Raw genomic sequence first — 15,655 nt, forward strand, 5'->3', positions numbered from 1 at the left:
AAGCACCTTAGCTGTGGCCTAAAGTTCTAAGATAGATGATATCCCTATTTTACATATTCAGAAGGACACAAAGGTAAGTAATTTACTGAAGGTCACATAAAATAGGCAAATGCGACTGCTGTGATCTACTTGAATTAAATCTTGTGTCAAGTGTTACAAAGCAAATTCATCATCAACCCACGACTTTACTTTCCCACCTTTTGGGAGGTATTGACTTTGCAAATGTAAATGGTATACTTAAAAGAACACTGATAATAGCTGGGCACCAGAGGCTCCTGCCTATAATCCTGGTTACTAAGTAAGCTGAGAGGATGAGAGCTGAGGATCACAATTTGAAGCCCGACCAACAGGCAAGACTATAAAACTCTGACCTCCAGAAATGAAGCTATGGCTCATGTGGTAGAGTGTTAGCCTTGAATAGAACACCCAGGCCCTGAGTTCAAGCTCTGGGACTAGCACAAAAAAACCCACTGAAGATCAAAAACATTAAAGGGGTGTGCATGCAGCAGCAGCAGCAGCAGGATCTCTCAGTGGCTCCAAGGGACTGTCACACCTCATGCTGGGCTGTAATTCCTACACAGACTGGCTAAGGATACATTGCATAGGCTTGGCAGGCTTGGATCCCGCTGGTTTTTAAGACCTTTAAACAATAGCCCAGGACAATTTACCAAAATCACAACTTTTTTTACTAACCAGATATTTTTGTAAACAGACACAGAAGGCTTAGTCTTGTAACTATCTCCAACAGATGCAGTCTCAACACTTGCACACCTGTTAACACTATTTTTTGTGCTTTTTAAAAAAATTATTATTATTTTATCTATTTTGCCTCATTTTTCTTAAACTGACTCTGGAATCTTGATCTTAAAAGGGGGTTTATGGGTAAAGGTCCATCTTCTGTAACTTTTCAAGCTGACTTCAAGGGCGTTGATCCTACCTAGCCAGGAACCTATAACCTTAGCCTATTTTACAAAGAGTTTATCAGGGTTAGATGTCATTAAGAACAATATTTTAACTTTTGACAACTGCACAGACCTTTTCTCCAGCTACAGCAGTGTAGCTTGTTTAGCACTTTGGTTTGCAAAAACATCTTTTTGGATGACTTAGGAATGTGATCTCTAGTGACCCTAACAATGCCTGTTACCTTTGCAGGCCTTTAGACATATATCAATGGACTCTCAGGTTTACAAACTTTTTCCTGAGCAGATGAATTTCATGTAGCTGATGTCAACTCAAAAGTTACGGCCAATTAGAGCTTTTGGCACATAAAGGGCTTGAGATATAAACTATTCCCCACATTTTATAACATTAACTTTACTATCACAGGGGACTGGCAAGTTCCTGTCCCTTACAAGGTAGTCATTAGGCATGCTTAAAAACTGTCTTTCCATGACCTCCCGGCTCTGACCAGTTTTGAAGGGCCACACACAAATGACTCTAGGATCTGACATTTCTGCCATCCAAGCAGTGGCTTACTGCCCCTGGATGCTCCTCCATTGCTCTTGTCCCAGGTGTGTCTTCTTTACACTGTGATAAATTCCTCATTGGCATTTCCCTCAGCGGGTCACTGGACTTGAACTCAGGGCCTGAGTGCTGTCCCTCAGCTCTCCAGCTCAAGGCCAGCACTCTGCCACTTTGAGTCCCAAAGTAACTTTGCTTGCTCTGTCAGCACTATGCTGGCTGAGTAGAGGTGACAGTATCACAGGAACCTTTTTCTTCCCGGGCTGGCTTCGAACCAGTTTCAGATCAATGAGTCTTACAAACGGCCATTTTACTCCAATTAAAAGCAACAATGTGGTCAACATAGAAGTAGCTTTTAAGCATGCTCTTACCTGAAACTTACTAAAAGCCAAAGTTACATCTAACAAACTTGTAAGAATCCTCTGTGCTTTGCTCTAGGCTTGCTGGAAACTGTTAAAAAAAAAAAAAAACCTATAAGAGCAAACTAGAATAGCAATTATTTTGGTAATCCTAATTTTTCCTTTGTGCACATTGAGGCCAATGTTAAGAACAATTTTACATTTAAACTTTATATCCAAAAATCCATTCCTAATTTTTTAAAGTCTCTTATTAACCACTTTTAATATTTCATTCTTTAGTATTCATTTGCATTTAAAAAAATCTCTTAAAATCTTGAGGTCAAGTTGTCATTCATTGTCTCTTGGCTGCTTGTTTTTACACATTAAAACTTTTAAACTCAAATGACCATTTTTCCTTAATGCAAGCATGACAGTCACCATCACATACCAAGAAGCTAGACTTAAAACCTTTATAACTTTTTAAAACATCCTAATTGTAGAACATAATTGAAAGCAAGTCACATTATACAAATAAACTTTTTAACTCTCTTTTTAAGTCCAAGGGACAGTTTTAGCAATACTACAGATCATCACATCACTAATTTTAACCATCATATTTCAGTGTCTATCTACAGGGAAAAGGGACAGAACAAAGATGGGCCACTTGGCTCCTCCTATGGAATGGGCACATACCCAATCTGACTCTTTAGGGTTAGATGAACTGCATTTGTGCGAGCTTGCCCTCTTTTACCATGCGTGGACTCCTCCCAGGGCCTGTCCCACCATGCATGACCAGTTGAACTGCACTTCTGCCTGTCCACTCCTTACCTCTAAAGATAGGTCTTCTAAGTTTTCCCTTTTCTTATCTCTTGGTTCACGAATGAAATACACAGTTTTAGACAGACAGAATAGGTAACATCTTTGACAGTGTTAAACTAACCTTTACATTTAAATTTCTAATATTTATCCCCAAATTTTAGCCAAGGGAACTAAATCCCAAACTGCCAATGCATTTTTGTTAAGCCAGATAACTTGATTACAGTATAAACGGCCTTATTCATTTAAAAATATTAGTTTTAAAAATACCAGATTTTCTAATTTGCAAGTTAAAGAATCTTTAAAAAGCCATTTAAAACAATGTGAAGATTCTTTAAAAATTTGGTAATGTCCAGACCTCATAACCTTTTATATTTTAAATTTAAACTCAACAAATTGTTACAGCATGCTGACAATTCTTATCTTTAAACATGTTCACACACACACACACAAAACACTCACACAGATCTTAAAGCATGCAAAAATCAAAATCAGTTGTACATACACTATTTAAGGTTTTTAAACAAAAATTTAAGACAGTATTTCTTTTAAACTAGGTACCTTTGTTGGGCTTCATTTTCCCAGAGCTTGCTTGTTTAGCAAGACAATTCACTAATTAGTCATTTGAATCCCTTCTGTCAGAGGAAGGCTGGGGGTGGGAGGGATCACCTGAAACTAAACTGGCATGATTTTTACCCAATTTTAGACAAGAGCACTTTACAAATTGTTACATTGTCAGGACTAGCTGAAAAAGTCCAAACCAGTCAAACAGCCTTCAACATCCTCCCTGACAGCAGCCTCCACAAGGAGAAAATGTAGCTTGAGGCTTGAAGGGAATCAAACTAGATCAGCAACCTTCCATGCCTCACAGGGAGGGTGGGCATAGCAGGCCTGTGACCAAGCCCAGCCAGAGGCTGGAACTTTTATTCCCCTAGAGATGTTCAAATAAAAAACACAAACACAAATAAACACAAAAACCAAGTATCCACATTTAAAACTGGTACCAATTCTAAAAAAGAACTAGACAAGACAATAACCAAAGGCTGAGTTTTGGACTAATGGACCCCCAGCTCATCCCTACCAGAACTCTGTGCTGCTCCCACTCAGCAAGCTGAATCCAGAGTCTGCTGAGTGAGCCTGCCACTTTCACTCAGACCTTCCCTACTCCAGGAAACATAGAACAGAAAACACACTGAAGTAAGCAAGACAGACAAGTGGCCACAAAGACAAAATCAGGTCTCAGTGAATGGGGTGACATCTCAACTCCACTTATCAGGGGATTCAAACCTCCTCTACTCATTCCAGAGGATTTTTCTTTTAGATTCTTCTGAGATCTCCAGGGAGCACAGGACACATTTCAAAGGGGTTATACCACTCAGGTGTGATTCGCAGCACCCCATTAAATGAATATACCCCCTCTCTTTTACCCCTTTGAAATGAACCAGCAGGAGGTCGAGAGGAGTAAGTTTGCTTTGTCCTTGCCCTATCTCTATAAACAAAAGTAGCCAGACAAATACACCAACGACTAGGAGGGAAAAAGAGTGCTAGCCTTGAACTGAAGAGCTGAGGGACAGCGCCCAGGCCCAGAGTTCAGGCCCCACAACTGGACCGCCCAAAAAAAAAAAAAAAAAAGGGAAAAAGAAATAGGTTAGATACCAACACCACCGGCGTCGCCGTGGATTGGAGATGTCCAAACACTGGATTGCGGCGTCTCTGGGGGGTCGACTGGGCCTGTTAGGAGGGGGGTCAATTATCCCAAAAGGTTGAAAGATTGGGCGCTTAGGAGATTGGTGGGAGTCATCACCCCCCCAGAGGGTGGGTGAAGTCGCCGCTCGCAGTTTCCAGAATGAAGGAATAAAATTTAGACTTAATTATAAGGAGGAAGGGCACTGAGCTGCGGGCCGGTATCCGACAGTGAGTCTGAAAAAGAAATGGGATGAAGAATGGAGTCGGGGGTGTGGTCACTCCAGGCGCTCTGATGTAGGGGCCCTCGTGCGTGCGTCACAAATCACTGATGCAAAGACATCCATCTCTATTGATGCTCTAGCGAGGTCCCCCTAGTTCCACCCAAGTGACAGTCCTAGAGCCTGATCAATCATGGGCTGCACAAAGTGAACAAGTTTGTCAGATAGACTCAAGCAATAAAGAAGGTCAAAAAAGAGGCTGCATAAGCAAGCCAGAAAGCTCGGTAGACACCAGGGTGAGACCCAGAGTAGCAACAAAGACCAGTCCCAAAAGCATAAAGTACCTCCTAAGACAGTTAAAAACCAGTCATAAATCAACATACCAACACAGAGACACACAATGGATGGTCTTAAAAACTACTCAGCGAGGCTGCCACCCTCAATGAGCAGTTCTAAGCACCAACAAGACTTAATATGAACAGCGAGCATGGCAGACTGCTGGTCGACAGTCTGTTCAGAAGGGCTCTCAGAGAGGACTGGGCACTAGGTGCCAGGCCTCGGGGAGCAGCCCACCAGAGGGTTCAGGGGGACGTCTCCCACTGACTCTGCCGGCAGCCTTAAAGCATGTCCACCAAGGCTATTCGCCAGCCCCAAGACCACACCTGCAGGCTTTCATATGCAAACAGAAGGGCTCTCAGACAGAGAGGACCGGGCACTATGCGCTGGGCCTCGGGGAGCAGCCCACCAGAGTTCAGACAGTCTGTTCAGAAGGGCTCTCAGAAAGAGAAGGACCGGACACTAGGCGCCAGGCCTCGGGGAGCAGCCCACCAAAGGGTTCAGGGGTTGAGGGGATGTCTTCCACTGACCCTGCTGGCACAAATACAAAGCTTGCAAGCAACTCTCAAATTGGTTATAACCAGTATAAATCGGCAATGCCTCAAAACTTACCAGACGTTTCTAGCGACTCAATGATCAAGGTATCTGGGTGGCCTGTAAAGGGGCTTCCGGGCCAATGCACCAAATGTAAAACCCAGAGACTGGAGAGCCCGAAAAGACCACCAGCGACCAAAGATCAATGCAAGCAGCAATGAGTCGTTTATTGATGAGCTCGAGCACGGACCCCTCTGTGCACTAATGACCGAGTGCAGAGAGAGGCCCCCAAAACAGGGTTACAGCACCTATCTCTGATCCCAAGCCCTGGTAGGGGTCTGGAATGTGTTAAATTCAGCTCCAGATCCGGGAGTGTCTGGGGCTCTAGGGCGGGTAGAATAGCAGCTGCATTCTTCAAGCAGGTCTAATACAAAAATGCCAAATACAGGTCTATCTGGTTATATATATATATATATATATATATATGTGTGTGTGTGTGTGTATATATATAATATATAAAAAATATTATATATTATATATATTATATTATATATGAATATATATAAATATACACATATTTTATACATTACATATATGATATTTATAATATATACTATATATAATATATGCTATATAATATATATTATATATACTATATAATATATAGCATATATTATATATAGTATATATAATATTATATATGATACTATATGGTATATATATAATACTATATATATTATATATATACTATATTATATATAATTAAATATAATATAACATAATATATATTATATAGTATATATAGTATAATTATAATATATGTATAATATATAAAAATATATAATATATAAAATATGTGTATATTTATATATAAATATATATTATATTTATAAAAATATAATATAAAATAAATAAATAAATAAATAAATATATATATATATATATATATATATATATATATATATATATATATATCATGCTTCTCAGCATGTCCTTTGTTCTCAACAGTGGATGGTCCTGTGGTCATAGCCCACAATATTAGCTTTTCACCTGAGCATTTGTTAAAATTCCAGAATTACTAAATCATAATCTTCATGTTAACAAGTTCCCAGATGGCTCTTATGAATATTCAAGCTTGAAAAACAAGTTGCAGAGGATATTAAAACAGATTGTAAGAACTTACAATCACTTGGATGGGAGCTCCTACACAGCAATGGGAAGGCTGAGGCAGGAGGATAGTTTTGAAGGCCAGCCTGTAATAGATAATGAGACTGTGTCTCAAAAATAAACAAATAAAATCACATATAGATAAGTTGATAAATTGTAATCAATATTAAAAGAATATATAAGAACATAAACAGAACTTTTTGTTACTAAATGACAATACCAACAAGTGATAAGGGAGTGGTTATTATGATGGAGGAGGGGATCATCTGGAAATTAAAAGAAAAGAGTAAAAGCATTGATGTGTAAATATTGAACAAAGCATGATATTTAGCATTTCCTGCCAATAAATTTTGGCAGTTTCAATTTGTAATATTCTGCAGACAGCAGGTGATAACTTTTCAACAATGAACCAGGGCAAAAACAGGTCAGAGAGTAAGCCTCCACAGAACAAAAGCCAGGATCCCTGGGGGCAGCAGTTCTGAATCTGAATGGGGGATGGGGGAGGGGTAGAAGGAAGGGAATGGATTTGGGGGAAGCCAGGATCCCTGGGGGCAGCAGTTCTCAATCTGAATGGGGCACAGGGGGAGGGAGAGAAGGAAGGGAATGGATTTGGGGGAAGGTTGGGTGCATCACAGCCACTTCCAGAGTTTTTCTTAACTAAAAGCCATGCTCCTTCCCCATAGGAGAAAGCAGACTTCCAAACCAGCTGGAGAGAGTGGAAAACCTTACTGTGGTTATGCTGGAGCATAGCCTACTTTTTCCCCTGTAATCTGGATGTTATTCATCCCATTATACAGATGAGAAAACAGATCCATTAAAAATTAAGCAACCTGTCCAAGGTCTTACATGGAATCTAGAGGCCCAGGCAACCTTCCAGTTCTTCCTCCTCCCAGCCATTCCTTTTGGTGATGCTACACAGCTTCTAGATAGGGTAAAGAGGCTACATGGCTGCAGGCACAATGAGCTTGCAATCAGTAAAGGATGCTGAAAATTTCCTAATAATTTCCCTGTATACCTCTGCATTCCCTAGCTTGTTTTCCACCACCTGATCATTCTGTCTAACTCTTTCTGAAATGACTCAGGCCAAAAATCACATCTGGAAAGGCTCTGCTTCATCTTCCAGTGGTGCATACTTACAATCTTTCTTGGTAGTTGTAAACTACTTAGAAGTAGACATCATCTTATGCTTTGCCTATACTTGGCAGATAATCAATTTTTCTAACAAATATTAAAATGGATGAGAAGAAGCAAGTGATAAACCTTGATGGAAAGATAAGGCATAGAGGGTCAGAGTGCTTGCCTATAATCCCAGCTATCATAGAGGTGAAGGTAGAAGGATCAGGAATTGGAAGCCAGCCTAGGCAAATCAATGTGACCCTGTATTAAACAATATAGAGGGTTGCCCGGACTCACGCCTGTAATCCTAGCTACTCAGGAGGCTGAGATCTGAGGATCATGGTCCAAAGCCAGCCCAGGCTGGCAAGTCTGTGAAACTCTTACCTCAAATAAACCACCAGAAAATTGGAAGTGGCACTGCAAGTGGTAGAGCTCTAGCCTTGGGTTGAAGAGCTGAGGGACAGTGCCCAGGCCCAGAGTTCAAGCCCCATGACCGACCAAAAAAAATAAAATAGAATAGAGAGGGTTAAGAATATAGCTCAGTGATAGAGCTCTGGGTTTAATTCTTAGGAACAAAGACACATGCATGAGGATATTTTATCTTTACTTTATGAACTTTTCATGTACTAAGAAGTTAACCCTTTAAAAGCACTGATTTTTTTTAGGACAAATACATTCATTTTAATGGAAATCTTTTGCATTGTATTGGCTCCAGTGGTAGAACACTGACCTAGCACATGCACTGAGTTCAAACCCCAGTTCTGTTCTCCCCAAAAATTAACAATGGCAATCCCTTCCTTTATATTTTTATATAATTATTCATCTTAATACACAATAGTACTAACATATCTTACACTTTGTGGTTTTATAATTATATATATATTCTTTATATATAATATATAATTATTATATATATTATAATACTTATAGACATTTCATGTGATGTTTTAAATCTGATGTAAACATAGTGAGAATTAGCAAAAATATAGGGAAATATAACGAAAATAAAGAACATTACTGAACAAATGCAACAGTGGTATTCACTATGTTAAAAAGTGAACTATATAACCTGTGGGTGAGGACAGGATGGAAAAACAGAGAAAGGGAAGAGGTGACATTGTCCAAAAGAAATATACTCTTGGGGGCTGGGAAGGTGGCTCAGTCGTAGAGTGCTTGCCTCGCATGTATGAGGCCCTGGGTTCAATTTCTCAGCACCACATAAGCAGAAAAAATTGGAAGTGGCACTGTGGCTTAAGTGGTAGAGTGCAAGCCTTGAGCTGAAGAGCTGACAACACCGAACCCCAGAGTTCAAGCCCCACAATGGACAAAAAAATAGCACTCTTTTCCTAACTTAATGTAACTGTACTTTATAATAATTATAACAATAAACTTTTGTAAGAATAGTAATCAAAGATCCAATTCAGTCAGAGGCGTGATAAAGTCAGTGTAAGTTTTCCACCATGAATATCAAAAAGCAATCAGAACCTGGGTGCCTATAATGCTAGCTTCTCAGCAGACTGAGTGTTGGAAATCTCCATTGGAAGGTACCCAGAGCAGGAAATCCTATGAGACTCTTTATCTCCAATTAACCAGCCACATGTAGGAAGTGGAGCTGTGGCTAAAGTGGTACAGCACTAGCCTTGAACAAAAATAGTAAAGGGATGCCCAGGCCCTAAATTTAAGCCCCAGGACCAGTTACCCCCCCCCCAAAAAAAAAACAATGAGAGCTTTGACCAGTAGGTTAAAAACAAAAATGAAAATAAAAAATAGGGGGACAGGGAGGGATGTTGTTGTGGAGATGGGACAGAAAGGATGGCAGGGGAAAAGACAAAGGAGGAGCCAACAATGCTTGATAAGAAATGTACTCATGCCTGGCACCGATGACTCAGTCCTTTAATCTAGCTACTCAGCAGGCTGAGATCTGAGGGTTGACGTTCAAAGCCAGCTGGAGAAGGAAAGTTCGTGAGACTCTTATCTCCAATAAACCACTAGAAAATCAGAAGTGGCGCTGTGGCTCAAGCCGTAGAGAGCTTTCCTTGAGCTGAAGAGTACAAGGACAGCACCCAAGCCCCGAATTCAAGCCCCTGGACCGACAAAAAAAAAATGTACTCATTACTTTGCTCATGTGATTGTAACCCCTCTGTACAGTATTTTCACAATAAAAACTTATTTAAAATAAATAAAAAGCAAGCTTGTGAGACAGTGACTAGATATGCTTTCTAAGCTGGTCTGCCAATGGGCTGAAGAATATTCTCTTCAGATTCATGGGATAAGAGAAGTCTTAATGAGTCTGAATACTCAGCCAATTAGAAAAGAAGCTATGCAAGGACAGAGATTGATGGGTGACCTGTGATATCTCCAATGAGTGCTGCCTATACTACATGCTACTGTCCCAATGGCACCTTTTTTTTTTTTTTGGTCAGTTGTGGGGCTTGAACTCTGGACTTGGATGCTGTCTCTGCTCTCTTCAGCTCAAGGTGAGCACTCTACCACTTGAGCCACAGCACCACTTCCAGTTTTCTAGTGGTTTATTGTAGATAAGAGTCTCATGGAGTTTCCTGCCCAGGATGGCTTTGAACCGTGATGCTCAGATCTCAGCCTCCTGAGTAGCTAGCATTACAGGTGTGAGCCACTGGTGCCCAGCTAATGTTCTTTCTTGTATGTTCTCACTCACTTTTTTTCCATCTTTATATATATTTCTTTGTATTGTGTGTGGGGGGGTTGTTTTTTGTTTTTTGTTTTTTTGGGTCCTTTCGTGGGCCTGAACTCTGAGCCTGGGCGCTATCCCTCAGCTCTTCAGCTCAAGGCTAGTGCTCTACCACTTGAGCCACTGCGCCACGTCTAGCTTTTTTTTTTGTTTATGGGTGCTGAGGAATCAAACCCAGGGCCTCAAGCATGCAAGGCAAGCGCTTTACACTGAGCCACCTTCCCAGCTGTATTGTGTGTTTGAATTGAGGACCTTGTACTTGCTTGGTTGGCTTGGCTGAGCTCTATTACTTGAACCATATGTCCAGCACATGTTTTTAGCTGGTTATTTTAGACATGAAGTCTCATGGACTTTTCTAATCAAGCTGGCTTTGAATTTCAATCCTCTTGATCTCAGTCTCCTACGTAGCTAGGATTAAAGCTGTAATCCATAGATGTCCAGCTTCAAAACACATGTAGTTAATTAAAAAGAAATGTATATCTGTTAAATACTACACAGCAAGGTGGTTAGTGTATATTTTGTTTTCTCTAATCATATGGTAGAACTTTTAACTTGCATGAGATAAACTAAAATTAAGGTTAACTAAAAAATACTATATGGGGCTGGGAAAGTGGCTCAGTGGTAGAGTGCTTGCCTTGCATGCGTAAGCCCTGTGTTTGATTCCTTAGCACCACATAAGCAGAAAAAGCTTGAAGGGGGACTGTGGCTCAAGTGGTAGAGCACTAGCCTTGAGCTGAAGAGCTGGGGGACAGTGCCCAGGCCCAGAATTCAAGCCCCACAACCGGCAAAAAAAAAAAAAAACAAACTATATGATATAATATGCTTTGAAAATGTATCATTAGATATTGAATTCAATTTGAAATAAACACTTAGACATTTATCCTTGATTTTAACCAGTATATGTAGAAATATTTAATAGTTTTCAGAAATTTTCTATTTGCATTTCAAGAATCAAACTAGGCTTTAATTCCCATGTCCTGCATAGAGAGCAGGAAATGTTTCTTTTTCTGTTTTTTTCCCCCTGTTAATCCTGTTATGCTAAAATCCTTACTAAACCTCAAAAAAATTTTTTTGAATCAAGCTTCATTGGACAAAGGTTGCTCAACATTTTAACCCAATCCATTCAGAAAAAAACCTAAAGACTCCATCTCCCGTTAACCAGCAGAATGCTGGATTAGAGGCATTCCTCAAATGGTAGAGCACCAGCTTTGAGCAAGGGGGGGGGATGGTTGTGGGGTTTGAACTCTGGGCCTGCCTCCTGTCCCTAAGCTCTTCAGCTCAAGGCTAGCACTTTATGATTTGAGCCACTTCCAGTTTTTTCTGTTTATGTGGTGCTGAGGAATCAAACCCAGGGCCTCATGCATGCAAAGCAAGCACTCTACCACTGAACCACCTTGCTAGCCCCTCTGCACATTACCTTTATAATAGCAACAAACTTAGCTGGTGGCCCGTGGCTCACGTGTATAATCCTAGCTACTCAGAAGGCTGAGATCTGAGGACTATGGTTCAAAGCCAGCCCAGACAGGAAAGTCCGTGAGACTCTTACCTTCAATAAACCACTAGAAAACCATTAGTGGTGCTGTGGCTCAATTGGTAGAGTAATCGCCTTGAGCCCAAGAGTGCAGGGACAGGGCCCAAACCCAGAGTTCAAGCCCCATGACCGACAGATAATAATAAAAATAATAATAATAATAATAATAATAATAATAATAATAATAATAATAACAACAAACTTTTATAAAAATCAAATTTCACTAACTAGTAGTACTTCATCCGTGTGAAGATGATGTATTAGTGAATGACAAGTTCTAGAGATGCGTAATGAGAATGGCTAAGAAGATGTATTTGTTTAGAAGGAAGGAGAAATACTTTACTATTCTGAGTTTTTGTTTTTGTTAGTTTGGTGGGGTTTTTTGGTCAGTCATGGAGTTTGATCTCTGGGCTTGAGCTCTGTCCCTGCACATTTCAGCTCAAGGTGAGCACTCTACCGCTTGAGCCACAACACAACTTCCAGTTTTCTAGTGGTTCATTGCAGAGAAGAGTCTCATGGAGGGCTGGGAAGATGGCTCAGTGGTAGAGCGCTTGCCTTGCATGCATGAGGCTCTGGGTTCATTCCTCAGCACCACATAAGCAAAAAGGAAAAAGCCGGAAGTGGCGCTGTGGCTCAAGTGGTAGAGCACTAGCCTTGAGCTGAAGAGCTGAGGGCAGTGCCCAGGCCCAGAGTTCAGGCCCACGACCGGACCCAAAAATAAAAAAAAAGTTCAAAAAAAAAGAGTCTCATGGACTTTCCTGCCAGGGCTAGCTTTTAACAGTGATCCTCAGATCTCAGCCTGCTGAGTAGCTAGGATTATAGGCGTGAGCAACCAGCCCCTGGCTTATTCAATACTATATTTACTCTGTTCATGTAGGAATCTTATTTTTTTGTTGTTGTTGGTTGTGTGTCCTGAACTCGGCCTGGGCGCTGTCCCCCAGCTCTTCAGCTGTAGACCAGGGCTCTACCACTTGAGCCTCAGTCCCACTTCGAGCTTTTTCTGCTTATGTGGTGCTGAAGAATCGAACCCAGGGCCTCATGCATGCAAGGCAAGCACTCTACCATTGAGCCACCTTCCCAGTGCCTCATGTGGGAGTCTTTCTCACTCTACAGCTCAAAAGATGAAGAGATAGAATTGGGTTATTATCTGCTTTCTCTCTTAAGCCATAAGTGTTACTAAAAAAAGAAAAACTCAGCAAATCTATGCAAGTTCTTGTAAGGTCCGCTCCTGGATGGCGAGCAGACTCCACCCTCCTCGCAGCAAAGTCTTCACCCAGTACCTGCGTTACCTAGGCAACTGGGACAACAGGAAGAGGTCACATCTGCATCGGCTGAGGTCACATCTGAAATTGATGTGGCCACACCTTTCCCCCCCATACCCTAGATAAGGGCTAGCCCAGGGCCAGACTCTCCCTTTTCTCTCTCTGTTCGTTTCTAGTTCTCTGCTCTCTCTCTGTTCTATTCTAGCTCTTTCTCTCTGTTCTTACCTCTCTCTTGCTCTTTTCTAGCTCTCTCTGCTCTCTCTCTGTTCTAGCTCACTCTGTTCTATTCTAGCTCTCTCTCTGTTCTATTCTAGCTCTCTCTGTTCTATTCTAGCTCTCTCTCTGTTCATTTCTAGCTCTCTCTGTTCTTTTCTTGCTCTCTCTGCTCTTTTCTAGCTCTTTTCTCTCTTTTGCCAGCCACGTGGAGTGCCAACCTTACCTTGTCCCAGCAGGTCTACTGAATAAACCTACCCCTTACCTGAATACCACATGAGTGCTGGTGCAGTTCTTACTCGGTTACCTCTTTTTAAAAACCTAACAGTTTTTCAAGTGAAAATTCACATGAATGTGGCAGGTTTGAATTCCACAAACACATCTATATAAGTAACACTTTGTCCCTTCTTTTTTTTTTGTAACAAATAGCTTTAGAGCTGGACATGGTGACCCATATTTGTAATCTGGAAGCTTGATGCAAGAGGATCATGAGTTCAAGGCCAACCAGGCTGCAAATGGATACCTTGTCTCAAAAAAAAAAAAGAAAGAAAGAAAAGAAAAGAAAAATGCAAGCAACTAAGTATTTCTACTAATACTCACTAAGATTTTCCTTGTCTCTTGGAAGTTCACAAGAGCCATGTGCGGTTTATATATGTATTCAGTATAGATTCATAAGCAGTTGCAGAACAACTGGCAGTGGAGGTATGGTAGACACTAGCCTTGAGCAAAACAAGTCAGGGACAGCAAGTAGGCCCTGAGTTCAGGCCCCAGCATTGTCAAACACACACAGAAAAAAAGTTTGGAATATTCTTCTTTGTATGTGTGTGGAGGCCAAAAGGTGAGACAGTGTCTCTATATAGCTAGCCCAAGCTATCCTTGAGGTTACAACCTTCCTGTCTCAGCAGCTCAAATGCTAGGGTTACAAGTATACGCCACTATTCTTGTTTCTTTGTTTTTCCATATAAATTTTAGGATATGTTTGTCCAGATATACAAACAAATCTTGCTGGAATCCTGATACAAATAAAACATCTATTTGAGAAAATTTTTAATATTTATTAGCTTTAGTCTTCTAAACCATAAACTCAGTCTGTCCATTAATTTATTTTTTCTTTCATTTCTTTTATTGACATTGCATAGTTTTCAGCTTATAAGTCCCATACATGCTTGTTAGACTTACGAAGAAATATTTCATTTTTTGGAGTGATTATTGTTTTGATTTTAGTGTGCATGTGTAATTTGTTACTGTATAAAAATATTGTAAGTAGATATTTATTGTGTTATAATACTATATTATTTATTTGTTTATTTATTTTGTTGGTCATGGGGCCTGAAGTCTGGGCCTAGACACTGTCCCTCAGCTCTTCAGTTCAAGAATAGCAATCTACCACTGGAGCCACAGTGCCAGTTCTGGATTTTTCTGCTTATGTGGTGCTGAGGAATTGAACCTAGGGCCTCATGCATGCAAGGTAAGCACTCAACTATTGAGCCACCTTCCTAAACCTACCATATTATTTATTGCGTATTTATTTTATATCTTTTTTTGGGTGGGAGAGGGTCCGGTCCTGAGGCCTGAGCTCTGTGCCTGTTGTCCCTCAGCTCTTCAGCACTCTACCACTTGAGCCACAGCGCCACTTACAGCTTTTTTCTTTTTGCTTATGTGGTGCTGAGGAATTGAACCCAGGGCCTCAGGCATGCAAGGCAAGCACTCTACCACTGAGCCACCTTCCCAGCCCTTTATTTGATATCTTGAGCTCTTGCCTAAATTAAAGTTTGAGATGTTTTTTCTTTTTCTTCTTTTGTAGATTTCTAGAAATTTTGTACACAAGCAATCAGTCACATTGTCTGTAAATAGATAAATAAAACAGTCTGAATGATTTTAACAGTTTTTCTTTTCAATTTCAACTTTCCTTTGTGTGTGTGTGTGTGTGTGTGTGTGTGTGTGTGTGTGTGTGTGTGTGTGTTGATCATGAGACTAGAATTCTAGGCCTGGGCACTGTCCTTCAGCTCTTCAGCTCAAAGCAAGGTCTCTGACTTGAGCCACAGCACTGCTTCCAGTTTTCTGGTGGTTTATTGGAGATAAGTCTCATGGACTTTCCTGCTTGGGCTGGCTTTGAACTGTGATCCTCAGATCTCCATCTCCAGAGTAGCTAAGATTATAGGCGTGAGCTATCAGTGCCCATTTTTTTTTTTTGTTGGTTGGTTGGTTGGTTGGTTTTTTTGTTTTTGTTTTTGTTTTTTGTCAGTCGGGGTGAACTGTAGGCCTGGGCA

The sequence above is a fragment of the Dipodomys merriami genome, unplaced genomic scaffold, assembly GCF_024711535.1.
Source record: "Dipodomys merriami isolate MVZ:Mamm:240054 unplaced genomic scaffold, mDipMer1.0.p SCAF_1322, whole genome shotgun sequence".
Classification (NCBI taxonomy): Eukaryota; Metazoa; Chordata; class Mammalia; order Rodentia; family Heteromyidae; genus Dipodomys; species Dipodomys merriami.